The 14,942-nt window shown below is 40.4% G+C and overlaps 2 protein-coding genes across 2 annotated transcripts in view; one reads left to right on the forward strand and one right to left on the reverse strand.

Annotated features, from left to right (window-relative positions):
* LOC114644100 (gastrula zinc finger protein XlCGF49.1-like) overlaps window positions 1-14,942 on the forward strand; it is a 489,821-nt gene that overhangs the window by 444,579 nt on the left and 30,300 nt on the right. The gene's annotated exons all lie outside the window — the stretch shown is intronic.
* The window catches only part of LOC114644099 (zinc finger protein 664-like), a 428,098-nt gene that overhangs the window by 315,357 nt on the left and 97,799 nt on the right, over window positions 1-14,942 (reverse strand). The gene's annotated exons all lie outside the window — the stretch shown is intronic.

The raw sequence follows: 14,942 nt of genomic DNA on the forward strand, positions 1-14,942 counted from the left end.
AACCTCACCGAAGAGCAGCTTCGTTTCCTTGATGCTTTGTTTCCTTACAAACCTCCCATAGTTTATGAAGATGCACAGCAACAATTAAATCATACAGATTCTGGTGTATTCACAGTTGCATTTGCTGTGTGTATTTCTTTAGGTATTGACCCAAGTGATCAAGTTTTTTCTATTTCTTCAATGCGAAATCACTTACAAATAATTTTTGTTACTCGACAATTGCTTCCATTCCCTGTCGAAAGTAGCCGACGGGCGACACCAGTTACAAGTATTCAGTGCGTTCAAAGACCTGAACAAAGTACGGCCACTAACACAGTCACTCATAAAAGGGGAGATGACTCGGTGTGGGAAATGGGGATTGAAACTACCTGGGAGGACATGCAGTCAACGAGGCGATTAAACGGATCTCAAGAGACGTCTTCTAGGTTGGAAAAAAAGCGCTTGGCTGCAAAAACCATATACATACATACATACATATATATATAATATATATATATATATATATATATATATATATATATATATAATATATATATATAAATAAATAAATAAAAATATAAATGTTCGTTTGTTCAAAACCTTAAATCTCCGAAAGTTCTTCACCGATTGCTTTGAAATTTTGACACAACGTTGTATTCGAATACGCGCGTGTTTTTATATACATATTATATAGATATCACACCTGTGATAGGTAAAAACATGCTTTTTTTGAAAACACAGCGCCATCTGTTGGACGTAAAAGCAACACACAATATACTAAATATTTTACGATTCTATTTCAATTTTTCGATCAAATACATTTGTAAGTACGTGAATAAAGGCAGCGACATGGCAGTTTTTGGCGTGCAACCAGAAAGAAGTGATAGGAATGCGGTCATACATATCGATGAAATCGCACAGTATTAGGCTGGAAGATAATAAGCAGCAATGAAGCTGTATGGCGAATTCTTTCATTTCCCATACATGAACGAAGTCCAGGTGTTGTTCACTTAGCAGTACCTCTAGAAAATGGACAACATGTTTATTTCACAGCTGCAAATGTGCACCAAATAGCCCTGAATCCACCGTCTACAACGTTAACTGCTTTCTATACGTTATGTCAAAATGACGCCTTTGCGAAAACACTGCTGTATTCGGAAGTGCCTATGTATTACACATGGAATGCGAGTAGAAAATCATTTGAACAACGCAAACGAGGAGAGCAAGTCAATGGACAACCTGGCATATTCAAAGAAACTATGATAGGCAGACTGTACACCGTGCATCCCAATCAAGATGAATGCTTCTTTGTTCACATGCTGTTGGTAAATGTGCCCGGTCCAACGTCTTTCCAGCAATTGAGAATTGTCAACGGCGTTACACATGCCACTTTCTGCAGTTAATGTCAAGCTCTGAATTTATTGGAGATGACCGACACTGGGATGTATACATTAATGTCGCGTGCAACACGTCACATCCAAATCAAATTCGTACATAGTTTGCAAACATATTGACCGCCTGCTCTCCTTCATCTCCAACACAGTTATGGGAGAAATATAAATCGCACATGGCTGAAGATATTTTCTGCCAAATATGCAAGTAAAATTCAAATATAAACATGGATTTCACAGCAGAAATCTACAACTAAGCGTTGATAATGATTGAAGATACGTGCTTAGAAATCGCGAACAAAGTTCTCAATCAATTGGGAATGCCATCACCGAATCGATCTGCTGCTACTTTGTTCGATGTAGAATTGCGTCGTGAACAAAATTACAACACGGGTGATCTTTTGTTGTATGTGCAATCAAATATTCCTAAGCTAACGCTTCAGCAAAAAGGCATTTACGATCAAATAATGCAAACTGTCAATAACGGGGTTGGAGAAATCTGGAAATTGGGAACGGAAAGGTGCCGGTTGATCTGACCTCAGGACGAATTTCATTGCCTCATAACTTATGCAATTTAGTGACGTCAAAAGAAGAATTGGTTGAAAAAGTATTTCCCAGTATTCAAACCAATTATAAGAATCACGATTGGCTGAGTGAACGAGCTATTCTTGCTGCCAAAACAAAGACGTCTTCGAACTTAACAATATTATTCAGTCTAACATTCTGCACAGACAATGGAACAACAAAAAATCTTGTATACCCAGAAGCATTGTGAAATTAAACAAATTAGAAACGTGCGCTCTCTCTTCTCTTTCTTTTCCATTTAACCAGACAGCCACAGCAACGCGTGGCTGGGTACAGCTATATATATATACAGACATACACACACACATATACAGTATACATACACATACATCTACAGTGGGTACGGAAAGTATTCAGACCCCCTTCAATTTTTCACTCTTTGTCATATTGCAGCCATTTCCTAAAATTTAAATTAATTTTTTCCCTCATTAATGTACACACAGCACCCCATATTGACAGACAAAAAAAAGAATTTTTGAAATTGTTGCAGATTTATTAAAAAAGAAAAACTGAAATATCACATGGTCCTAAGTATTCAGACCCTTTGCTCAGTATTTAGTAGAAACACCCTTTTGAGCTAATACAGTCATGAGTCTTCTTGGGAAAAATGCAACAAGTTTTTCACACCTGGATTTGGGGATCCTCTGCCATTCCTCCTTGCAGATCCTCTCCAGTTCTGTCAGGTTGGACGGTAAACGTTGGTGGACAGACATTTTTAGGTCTCTCCAGAGATGCTCAATTGGGTTTAAGTCAGGGCTCTGGCTGGGCCATTCAAGAACAGTCACAGAGTTGTTGTGAAGCCACTCCTTCGTTATTTTAGCTGTGTGCTTAGGGTCATTGTCTTGTTGGAAGGTAAACCTTCAGCCCAGTCTGAGGTCCTTAGCACTCTGGAGAAGGTTTTTGTCCAGGATATCCCTGTACTTGGCCGCATTCATGTTTCCCTCGATTGCAACCAGTCGTCCCACCCCTGCAGCTGAAAAACACCCCCACAGCATGATGCTGCCACCACCATGCTTCACTGTGGGGACTGTATTGGACAAGTGATGAACAGTGCCTGGTTGTCTCCGCTTAGAATTAAGGCCAACTCCCGCATGGAGTTTGCTAAAAGACACCTGAAGGACTCTGAGATGGTGAGAAATAAGATTCTCTGGTCTGATGAGACCAAGATAGAACTTTTTGGCCTTAATTCTAAGCGGTATGTGTGGAGACAACCAGGCACTGTTCATCACTTGTCCAATACAGTCCCCACAGTGAAGCATGGCGGTGGCAGCATCATTCTATGGGGGTGTTTTTCAGCTGCAGGGACAGGACGACTGGTTGCAATCGAGGGAAAGATGAATGCGGCCAAGTACAGGGATATCCTGGACAAAAACTTTCTCCAGAGTGCTAAGGACCTCAGACTGGGCCGAAGGTTTACTTTCCAACAAGACAATGACCCTAAGCACACAGCTAAAATAACGAAGGAGTGGCTTCACAACAACTCTGTGACTGTTCTTGAATGGCCCAGCCAGAGCCCTGACTTAAACCCAATTGAGCATCTCTGGAGAGACCTAAAAATGGCTGTACACCAACGTTTACCATCCAACCTGACAGAACTGGAGAGGATCTGCAAGGAGGAATGGAAGAGGATCCCCAAATCCAGGTGTGAAAAACTTGTTGCATCTTTCCCAAGAAGACTCATGGCTGTATTAGCTCAAAAGGGTGCTTCTACTAAATACTGAGCCAAGGGTCTGAATACTTAGGACCATGTGATATTTCAGTTTTTCTTTTTTAATAAATCTGCAACAATTTCAAAAATTCTTTTTTTTGTCTGTCAATATGGGGTGCTGTGTGTACATTAATGAGGGAAAAAATTAATTTAAATGGTTTTAGCAAATGGCTGCAATATGACAAAGAGTGAAAAATTGAAGGGGGTCTGAATACTTTCCGTACCCACTGTATAAGATTGGGTGAGATTATTTAAGGCTTTGTAAACCGTAAGCAGGATTTTAAAGTCAATAATTTTATTAAATTATTCGCATGTATATGCGAAATTGAAGGACTACTCCATCTCTTATATATATTTCTCTTCTGGTTCGTCCTGCTTCCATTTCAAAACCAGTCCCCAGCCGACATGGCATTTCTCGACAAGCTACTGAAGTACGCTTACAAAATAAATCAAACTCTGCATGCAGCGAAAATGTACTTCTCCAGAGTCCAGCTAGATTCCATGCTCAGGACCATCAACCCCTTCGCTAAATTATACAAACACACGCATGAAATCGCTCAGTCCAATCCAACAGCATCTGTACGAATGGTTTTCAAGGAATACCCTGATCAGGATTTACGACGATACAATGTCCCGACATGTCACACCGATGTTGCAGAGATTTTCGTCAGAGAAGACGGCGAACCGCCTGCCGAAAGGGACATTTGCATCTATCCCATAGGCAACTCCCGTAAACAGATTTCCACGCTCAATATGAATTGCGATCCTGTGGTTTACACACTTTTATTCCCTTATGGACACATTGGCTGGCATAAAGATTTACAACATGTTCCCGATAAAAGAACCGGCAAGCGAATCAGGCTTACTCAACGGCAATTGTACGCGTACAGATTAGCAATGAGGAATACATTTAGTATTTTACACTCCAGCGGTAAACTATTCCAACAGTCCGTCGTAGATGCGTATGTTAAAACAGAGGGCGCGCGTCTCAACGATCTCAGATCACATCAACAAGATCTGCGCGTGGAACAACACAAAGGACTATCAGACACACTGCAAGCAAAGGCTGAAAATAACAACGTACGTGTAGGAATAATGATCAGATTACCGTCCACATTTCCAGGAAGTCCAAGATACATGAAACAAAACTATCAGGATGCCATGGCCATAGTACGTAAATTCGGAAAGCCTGATTTATTTATCACTTTCACATGTAATTCTACATGGACTGTCGGATAGCCAAAGACCGGAGCACAGACCTGATATTGTAGTACGAGTGTTTTGGGTTAAGATGAAGGAATTACTTACAGACATTCTACAACAACATCTTTTTGGGGTTCTTATTGATTACGTAATCGAATTTCAGAAGCGCGGCCTTCCTCATGTCCACATGCTGTTTACTCGTCACAATAATTCTAACAACCACTCTTCAGCCCTGGTCAGTTGTTCGTGGCTTTTTTTAGGGTCAGATCTTTCGACTTATTATCTGTCGTCTCCACCAAAACACCTACAATATTCAAAACTGCGTCTTTCAAGGAGTATTTATTTCTTCTTGATTTCTGAATTCCTTTCTCACCGTTTTCCGTTCCTATTCTTACACCGCCGTGTGCTACGGCGGGCGTCGGCTAGTTATATTTATTTGCACAATGTATGTCTTTCATTTCTGTGAATACAAAACATTAAATATTTAAGATCAGAGGTAGCCCCAGATGGAGAATTAGATGCAGAGACAAAATATATACTACAGTGTGGATGGTACAATTGGAAGAAGGTTTCAGGAGTATTGTGTGATCAAAGAAATAAGGTAAAGGTTAAAGGTGCGGTTTTTAAGACATTGGTAAGACTAGCAATGATGTGTGGAGCTGAGACATGGACAGTAAAGGAGTGAAGAAGAAGTTGGAAGTGGCAGAAATGAAAATGTGGAGATGGATGTGTAGAGTTACAAAAAAGGACAGAATATGAAATAAGACAATCAGAGCTACAACAAAAGTGTGAGCGATATCTAAGAAAGTAATGGAAAGTAAGATGTGGTATTGTCATGCGATGAGGAGAGAAAATGAACATGTGGACAAAACAGTGATGGAAAGTCCAGCAGTACAGAAAGTGAGGGACTCCAGAGCTGTCTGGATGTTTCACTTGGTGCCACTGCACTATTGCCAGCTGCTCTCCTACGTATGAAGATTCATCTGAGATGAAGGAGCATTGGACTTATCAGATGGAAAGATTCTTTGATCAGATTATATGGCCCAGCATTGAGTCAATTTTTCGAATGACCAGGAGCAGGTGAGCACACAGTTAGCCAAGGTCTCCAGGACTCTGACCACATCTGACTTTGTTTTTAACTTTCTCTGTTCTCACTGATCACAGGCCCCCAGTTTGTCTTCTCAGTTGATGTGACTGAATGAGTTTTTGTTTTCCTCTCCTCGGATGTCACCAGGCCACAGTTCAACAATTCTTTCAATTCTGGGCTCCATTTATGTTAATCAGTTTTAAAGTACTTTGCATCTTTATATATTTATTATGTAATAAGTAACATTTGTAATTGAGATTTTGTCACAGCATTTTACACTTGCACTCAGTGAAGTCAACTATATTAAAGTAAATTAGCTGAATTCACTTCAAATCTTTACAGATGGTTGAAAAGACCCAATTGCATGCCACAAAGCTGCTTCAGTGTCTACTCCTATGTTTCAGATTAACATTTTATGAAGCTTATCAGACAGTCTGAGATGACCACAGTTATAATAATCGGTACAAATGTACGCCATAAATTTGTACTTGCATGTTCCAATTCATAATCAGCACTTACAAGTATTAAAATGGGAAATTTTAACCATATGCCAGACATTTTAGAGATTGGACATGTCTGGAGGTAGACATGACATCTGTGGAGAGTGAATAGCCGAAGCATAAGTGTTTATTTCTTATTGTTTGGAATAACATAGCTGACATCTTAGGGAAGAAGTCACTTTAAATTCAAAGCATTTTCACTCTTATTTTGTTTTAATTGCTCTTTTTGAACTCTGGAGCAAATTTCCAAGTAGTTTGGTTTGTTTAAGTCGATGATATGAGCACACCAATTAAACTTGAGTGAGGACCAAAACAGCCGGACTGAGATGTTTTACAAATGGTGGTCTCAGTGTGGTACATATAAGTGAACTCTGGAGCTGTCTGTGTGATGTATGACTGTGATCCAATATGGGACTGATGTAACTACAGGAAATGTTGCACAAATAGGAATAATTCTTGTTGTTATACTACATGATATTGTAAAGTTGGTGATCTAAATAAATCTACACATGCACACCTAAAACACCTTGCTGAAGTACAATGGCAGTCCATCTGATTAGTCATTGCAGTGGACTCAGCCTCAGAGCTTCTTTATGTCGCTCACCATTAGATCTCAGTGGACCGCCTTAAAACAGAAACCCTTGTGATCGGGTCGAGCAGACCACATAGAGAGCTGATCAGAAATTCATTTTGTGTGTAACTGATAATCAAAGCCCTCATCTTAAACCATCATAGTGACACACACACAGCTGGTGTCCTCTCACTACATTTGCTGCTCTGGCACACTGTGGACACATTAACTTTGACATCATGTAGTAAATGTGAAGTGGACATTGTCATGAAAGCAGACCACACTGGCCCACTAGTGAAAGCGCGGCCTAAAAAATGGATTGGGTGGGAGATGAAATGGAGAGATCCCCATCACAAAATACTAAAACTGCCTTGTGATGACATGACTGTCAATATGGGAAACTTAACAATTGAGTCCAGTACTGGTGTGAAGTTATTTTGAGGAAAAGGAAACAATAATTCCAATCAATATAAATTGACAGAAATAAGTTTTCTAAATAAGGTGGCAAAATGGAATGTTTTTTTATGTTATCTCTAAAGCTGTTTAAACAGAATTATTTATCTTTATAATATGAATGGTATTAATAAGCAGAAATACTGTAATAAAACTCAAAGAATAAAAAAAAAATTGAATCACTAGTTGATTCGACACAATATACAACAATTAGAAAAGTTCAAAGCGTAAATGTATCACTCAAGCCACAATACTCGAAACTTACAATTGTTTGCATGTCAGAAATCTGAGCTTCCTCCACCAAAACAAAATTACTCAGGACAAGACGAGCAAGACATCTGCACAGTGTGATTGCATGGAAAAGATAGAAGATGGAGACACGAAGCCCTTAAATGTTTTGTGTGCGTGGCAGGAGATAGCTGTGACATCTGAAGTATGAAACAGGAATGTACAGCTTGCTCATTCTGTCTCATTTCATTGTTTTTTTTTTTTTCGTATTGTGTAATTAACAGCTTAGAAATAAATACAAATACAGACCTCTTCAGAAAGCAAACAATCGAAAAATGGCACTCAAGGCCAATCAACTGTTCAGCAGCTAAGCTGGCTGGGTTTCCCCCCTTATGATGGGTGCCCTAAACCAATGCCTAATTTACTTTAATGGTGGCACCGACCCTGACTGAGTCCTTGAGGGTATTTTTCGTACGTCGCTTAAATCATCCGAGATCAGGTGCCTCATCTTGGATAAGTTAATGCCGGTGACACTCATGGTTTTTCAAACTCAGCTGTGTAGTAGATTAGTCGAGCTGGATCTAATCATCCGAGATGAATACGCGCCCCCGGACTGATTGAAAAGCCCATATATATCGAGTCTAGAAAACATGATCAGCAAGTCTTTGATAGGCTGCAACAAAATGACAAAAGAACGGGCGCATAAAATTTCACACAAAACCTTTTATTCGAAGGACATGAAGAATTTCAAGATTTAATATGCACAAGGGGTAACACTGCAAAAGCAGCCCAGACCAGAAAAGACAGCTGGCAAAAAGTGGCCGACAAATTAAATGCTAAGTAGTGTGCATTGTACTTACTGAATGCAGCGTTTCATTTCCTATGTGTCAGATTAATTATTATTTAATATGTCATAATTCCAGATCAAATGTGAGCACAAGGAGAACATGGGAACAGGTTAAAGTAAAAGAATATACTTCAAACTGGTAAATATTGGTATATAACTATTTAAAGAATTGTTGACATAAAGAATCATATATAATGTAAAGAACATTAATTTTAAAGCTAATAAGGAGGCAGACAAGCAAAAAACAGCTGGAGGTCCACGTGGTCCAGACCTAACCCCTGCAGAAGAGCTGGCTCTCCAGCAAAATGGCCATCGCCCTGTTTCTGAGGGCATTCCAGGGGGAAGCTCCTCCTCAGAACCAGTGGCAGGATGCAGTGGTCACTTCATTTCAGGTAAAGGATGGTCATTGCATATACAGTAATCCCTCGCTGTATCGCGCTTCGCCTTTCGCAGCTTCACTCCATCGCGGATTTTATATGTAAGCATATTTAAATATATATCGCGGATTTTTCGCTGCTTCGCGGGTTTCTGCGGACAATGGGTCTTTTAATTTCTGGTACATGCTTCCTCAGTTGGTTTGCCCAGTTGATTTCATACAAGGGACGCTATTGGCAGATGGCTGAGAAGCTACCCAACTTGCTTTTCTCTTTCTCTTGCGCTGACTTTTTCTTATCCTGACGTAGGGGGATTGAGCAGGGGGGCTGTTCGCACACCTAGACGATACGGACGCTCGTCTAAAAATGCTGAAAGATTATCTTCACGTTGTTACCTTTTGTGCAGCTGCTTCCTGAAATGACATGCTGCACGGTGCTTCGCATACTTAAAAGCTCGAAAGGCACGTATTGATTTTTGATTGAAAAACAAACTCTGTCTCTCTCTCTCTCTTTGTCTGCTCCTGACGGAGGGGGTGTGAGCTGCCACCTTCAACAGCTTTGTGCCGCGGTGCTTCGCATACTTAAAAGCAATCAGCCCTATTGATTTGTTTGCTTTTCTCTATCTCTGTGACAGCCAGTGCTCCTGACACGCACTCCTTTGAAGAGGAAGGTATGTTTGCATTCTTCTCTGTCTTGTCATGGAGCACAGTTTAAACTTTTGAAAAAGAGACAAATGTTTGTTTGCAGTGTTTGAATAACGTTCCTGTCTCTCTACAACCTCCTGTGTTTCTGCACAAATCTGTGACCCAAGCATGACAATATAAAAATAACTATATAAACATGTGGTTTCTACTTCGCGGATTTTCTTATTTCGCGGGTGGCTCTGGAACGCAACCCCCGCGATGGAGGAGGGATTACTGTATTTGTCATCGATGTGTGCCATAGGTATGTTCCATATAGCCCTCTTTTTTGTTGGGTCAGTTGCAGGGAATGTCATATCCCTTGAACCTGTGTTTGACCAATGAGATATTGACAAAGGTCAAATATTTGATGAAGACACCGTGTCTGATTATTCATCAGGAGGAGAGGTACATTTTCCAAATAATGTTTGATCAACCTCCACTCTGATCAGTCCCATGTGCCCCAATCACATTTGGAAACCCTGGTAATGAGAATGTTAGACTGATTGTGAGATTCTTTATGGAGCTGTGGGTGTTGTAGCCTATGTATTACCTACCTGCAATGGCATGAAACGCCTCTTTTGTTGTCTGCACACGCAGGTGTCCAGGAAACACAATGAAAACCCGAAGGAAATGTTTCAGAGCCAAACAGACTTTACAAATTGCCTGGCAAACTGCACTTTTAGTTCGAATTTCTGCATCGCCTACAGTATACAAAAAAAGTGCCGCTTGTAGAAAACCTCAAAGCAATGCATACTGTCTGTGTGGTTGTGAGAGCCCAACTTCGCCTAGTTTGACTTCGAATATAAGGAGCTAATAAATTTTTGAGGTACAATATTCCCCCTCGGCTAAAGTGGTATCTTTCGAAAAGAATTTCCTCCGGGAGCAATAAAGGATCTTGCCAATCGCGCAAACCCTCTCTATATGAAATTCTCTTCTTATAATTTGCGTAGCGATATCAATTGGTCGCTTATTCATGAACGGCGAAGTCATGACTGGATGAATTCCACGCACGAACACTGATTACGTGTGTAAACTAATCCTTGTTTACATCGAGCAGGTCTGAGGATTAGGATGTGTTGCTATGACAACACATCAGCATGAGTTTCGAAAAACCGACAGATCCAGGATCAGGCCAAATCGTCAACAATTACATCCGGCTAAACAAGTAATCCACGTACGAAAAATACCCCCCTGATCTGAACAGGAGGATTTTAATGTCAGCTAAAGAGCGCAGCTCCTTTTGTACTGTTGGATGACTCAGGGAACTGACCTTCTGAAGAGTCACGTTTACCTTTAGGCATCTGACAAATGTAGAACAAGAAGACCATCTTTTCAGCCATTACATTTGGGAGTAACAAACTGAAGGGAAGTGGTAGACCACCACAGAAGGGAAAGTCCAGTGTTGGTGAAAAATCAACCAAGGAATGGGAGGATCAGGACATTAGAGTACAAAATATTTCTAATATAAACAGAATGAGACTTGTAATAAAGAGAGACCACCTTGATAGAGATAGAGAGGAAGGCCTGAAGCCTGTCATTGCTGCTCAACTGCTTTAAGAATGTAATTTTTTTATTAGTTACATTTTGCATTTAAATCTTTTTAACTCTGAATTGTACTTTAATAAATACGCTAAGCATTTTCAATATTAAGATGGATTTGATTCTTACATTTCTCTGGTCTCAGAGGTTGAGGTGCAAATATTCTCAACTCAGGAGTTTCATTGAAGGGCTAAGCAGGATTAGGGATGTTAAACACAGAACTGTGTGACAATGGCCTGCAACAGGTGACTACACCTGATAAAGTCGCAACAACAGGTGACAGCATCAGAGATCTGGAACTACAGGGTGACCCTTAAGGGCACTAAGGACACCATTGCCTCCACATCTCTCACCACATAGCCTGGGAAAGAGTGAGATGGATAAACTGGGTATCCCTCCAGGCCCCGATCTCGACACCATCCCAATGTGAACATTATTAACAAATATTTTCAGCCTTAAAGACAGTAGAGATGTGACTTGATGTAGTAGGCTAGTCGAGAGTAAACACTTGTAATAGTGTCACTGTCAACATGACATTGAAGAGGTCACATCAGTGTATGTCCTCATCAAAGCTCATCATCTTCTGTGGAGTCGTCCAGATGAAACGTGTGCTTTCTGTGTTATAGGAAATCATCACTGTTATGTCCTCTTGTAGTTCTCAAAACATCACCATCTGTTCACAAACACGCTACATCATCACTGCAAATATTGGGGGGGGGGGGGGGGGCACAAAATCAGCTCTTGTCGACCCTTCATGATGATTTTTTTTGTGAGAAAATTGTTTCTGCCCAATGAAAGTCCACGGCACATCGACAGGGCGCTTATTGTGACTTGTGGTTCACTTGAAAGTCTGCTGTGTGAATCTCAACAGAACTAACTGGAGACTGAAAGAAAGTCATTGATCTTCTGCTGATTTGACACAAAGCCAGCAGACTACGAGTGTGAAAACACCTTTAGAGTAGAAATGGAGTGGGACAGCATTGAGTTAAAGTGGAAGAAAAAGCCATCATTAAAAAATCAGTTCAGCCACAGAGCTGGGATAAAGAAAAGAAAGGAAGACATCGTCATGAAACAGAGAGAGTGCTGGGAAATAAAAGAGTGTGAGAAGTAAGAGAAGGGAGGAAATGATGAGAATTACAACACGATTATATCTTAGACACGCTGGACTGAGTGGCTCTTTATTCAGAGTGAATACGCTTGACACGAGTGTTTGTAGAAAACGCGTTTATCTAACACAGTGGGACATTCTGTATATTGAGGGACGTGCTGTGCACCAGGAGCAGAGAGGAGATTTGATCTGAGAAACTGAGATTTTTAGGACAGCAGCAATTTATTGTTAAACATATTTTAAGATGGAGAAGTCAATGGAACCAACCTGAATGCTCATTGGAGTTTTCAAAAGGCTTTGGACTTTATGATGTTTTTTTTGTTGAAAGTTACAGCAGACTCCAGCACAGTAGGTGGCGCTAATGCACTCTATGATGTCCTACCAACTGGGGCTAGGTTCTGTTTGTTTTTTTTTTGATTTGTTTAATTCAAATTAAAGTTTTAAAGCAACATGCAGATATGAAAATTACAAATTTATATTTATTTATTTGAAAACCAAATACAACTTTCAAACAGTCGAGCAAACACTATAGTTTGGGCAGCTGGCTGCACGTGCACAATCAAAACATATTGATGCAAAGAATATGACGATGTCAAACAAACTGAAGTAAAATTCAAAGTTTGCAAAAAACACCAACAGCTCAAAGTGGCAGCACATCCAGTTGATTTCAGCAGTTAAAGCAGAACAGCAGAATCGAACAAATGTGAGAAGATAAAGCCTGTCCTTCATGACAGCTCTGGGGTCTTCTTTTTACTGCTTCAACTCAGGGGCTCCGTACGAGTATGCAGACGAATACCTGTAAACATAAAGCACGTACCTAAACCCTTACCCTCCCACAAGCCTAATCTTAACCATGGTGTAACGGGGTACGCGATGGGCATTTCGTGATTAATGTTGTCGGCATTATCAGACGCACATCATACGAATTGCAGGCTGCAGTTAAACCCATCTCCTACCATCCCACACTACTTTAATAAATAAAAGCCCAGCCGTCTGCTTTTTATATCACCGCTCTACAAGAGCTGTAAGTGGCGTCAAACTGAAGCGCCGAACCCTTGGTAAGGTCGTAATTAGGCAGCCCCGAAGCGCCCGTTTGTAATTTTTTAATCCAACATTATCTCGTACGAACGTGACATATTCACGTACGTATGAGATAAGGGTTACCCCATAATCTTTTTCACTGTGCGGTTCATAGCTTCCTGTCGTGTGTAGCTATGATCGCGTACGGCTGACGTCATCCAGGGCGACTGTTACTGAAACCACGCTGCCGCCTCCATAGCAATGACGGTTTTCCTTTTTGCGTGTTCTGTGTAAGTAACGGCATCTCGAATCACATTCTCCAGAAAAACCGTAAGTATTCCGCGAGTTTCTTCGTATATAAGGGCAGAAATTCTTTTTACTCCACCTCGACGAGCTAAGCGGCGAATGGCAGGCTTTGTTATACCCTGGATATTGTCACAAAGAACTTTACGATGGCGTTTAGCACCACCTTTGCCAAGGTCCTTTCCTCCTTTTCCGCGACCGGACATTATCACTCACTATTCGTTAGCTTTCAAACACAAAATAAACACCAAAAGACTGCCGTAGACTACTTTTTGAACAAACCGAAGCAAAGTACTGTAATGTAGTGATGGGCCGCTCGATACTCAGGTTTCGACACTGTGTCGAGCTTTCGAAGCACTGGAGATCGAAGCGCCGCTTCGAGGCTTGCTTCAAATGCGCCCGTCACGTGATTTTGAGTCACGCTTGCGTAATGACGTCATTGATATCTGCGCAGTCAGCGAGAAGGGTCCGGCTGCAGGTCGCAGACTTGGCCTTCCACGCCTCCTGTCTTCCACAGTCCGCCCCACAGTGCTGTACAGTTTTTCTAATTCGAAAAAGAAAAGGAGCTGAAAACGTTTTCCCACACGGAGCAATGACACAACAGAACCAGGTATGGACTCACAGAATAAAACGCTCAGTATATTTAAAGAAACTTTAGATCCATTAAACAAAACTAATGAGATGTACAATTATATATAGTATAGCGAATCCAAGTGTTCTCTGTTTATCGTCATTACTGACATATCCTATTTTTAAGCATATCGTTTTAATTATTTTTTACCTTTTGTATTGTTTCTTTTTAATATTTGCCGTATTATTTCATCTATATTAACTTTTTCACTTATTTATGAGATGCTATGTAGAGAATCTGCAATGTTAGTGTACAATATGAAAGGTATTTATGTTTATCGTCGTCATTAACGTATGTTAAATATCTTATCTTAACTTAGTTAAGTTAGCTATTTATAAAAGCACGTTAGCGCTTTCTGCCAAATTAGTATTACATATTATTTTTGTCTTGATTTCCACAGTCACATTTCACCATAAAGGCAGAGAATACAAAAACAACTTTGATAACATTGATTAAATATCCAAATGAATCCAAGTGCCCTCTTTGTAAAACGCACAGAGACTACAGCATCCTGCTACGTCACCTTCAGAGTCATGAAGCCCACATTGTCAAGTATGCAGGTAGTATATGTACAGGGTATGCTAAGAGTGTGTGCTTGCAAACAATACTGACTTTTAGATTTCTGAACTGGAACTTTTTTTAAATACAGATTAAAAAGCTGAGCATTTTCCGTTGTTTGGCAGGTTTTACTATTTACAGATGTAACACAGGGTGTGTCCCAAGTGGCCAATT

This window comes from Erpetoichthys calabaricus, assembly GCF_900747795.2.
Source record: "Erpetoichthys calabaricus chromosome 1 unlocalized genomic scaffold, fErpCal1.3 SUPER_1_unloc_11, whole genome shotgun sequence".
Lineage (NCBI taxonomy): Eukaryota > Metazoa > Chordata > Cladistia > Polypteriformes > Polypteridae > Erpetoichthys > Erpetoichthys calabaricus.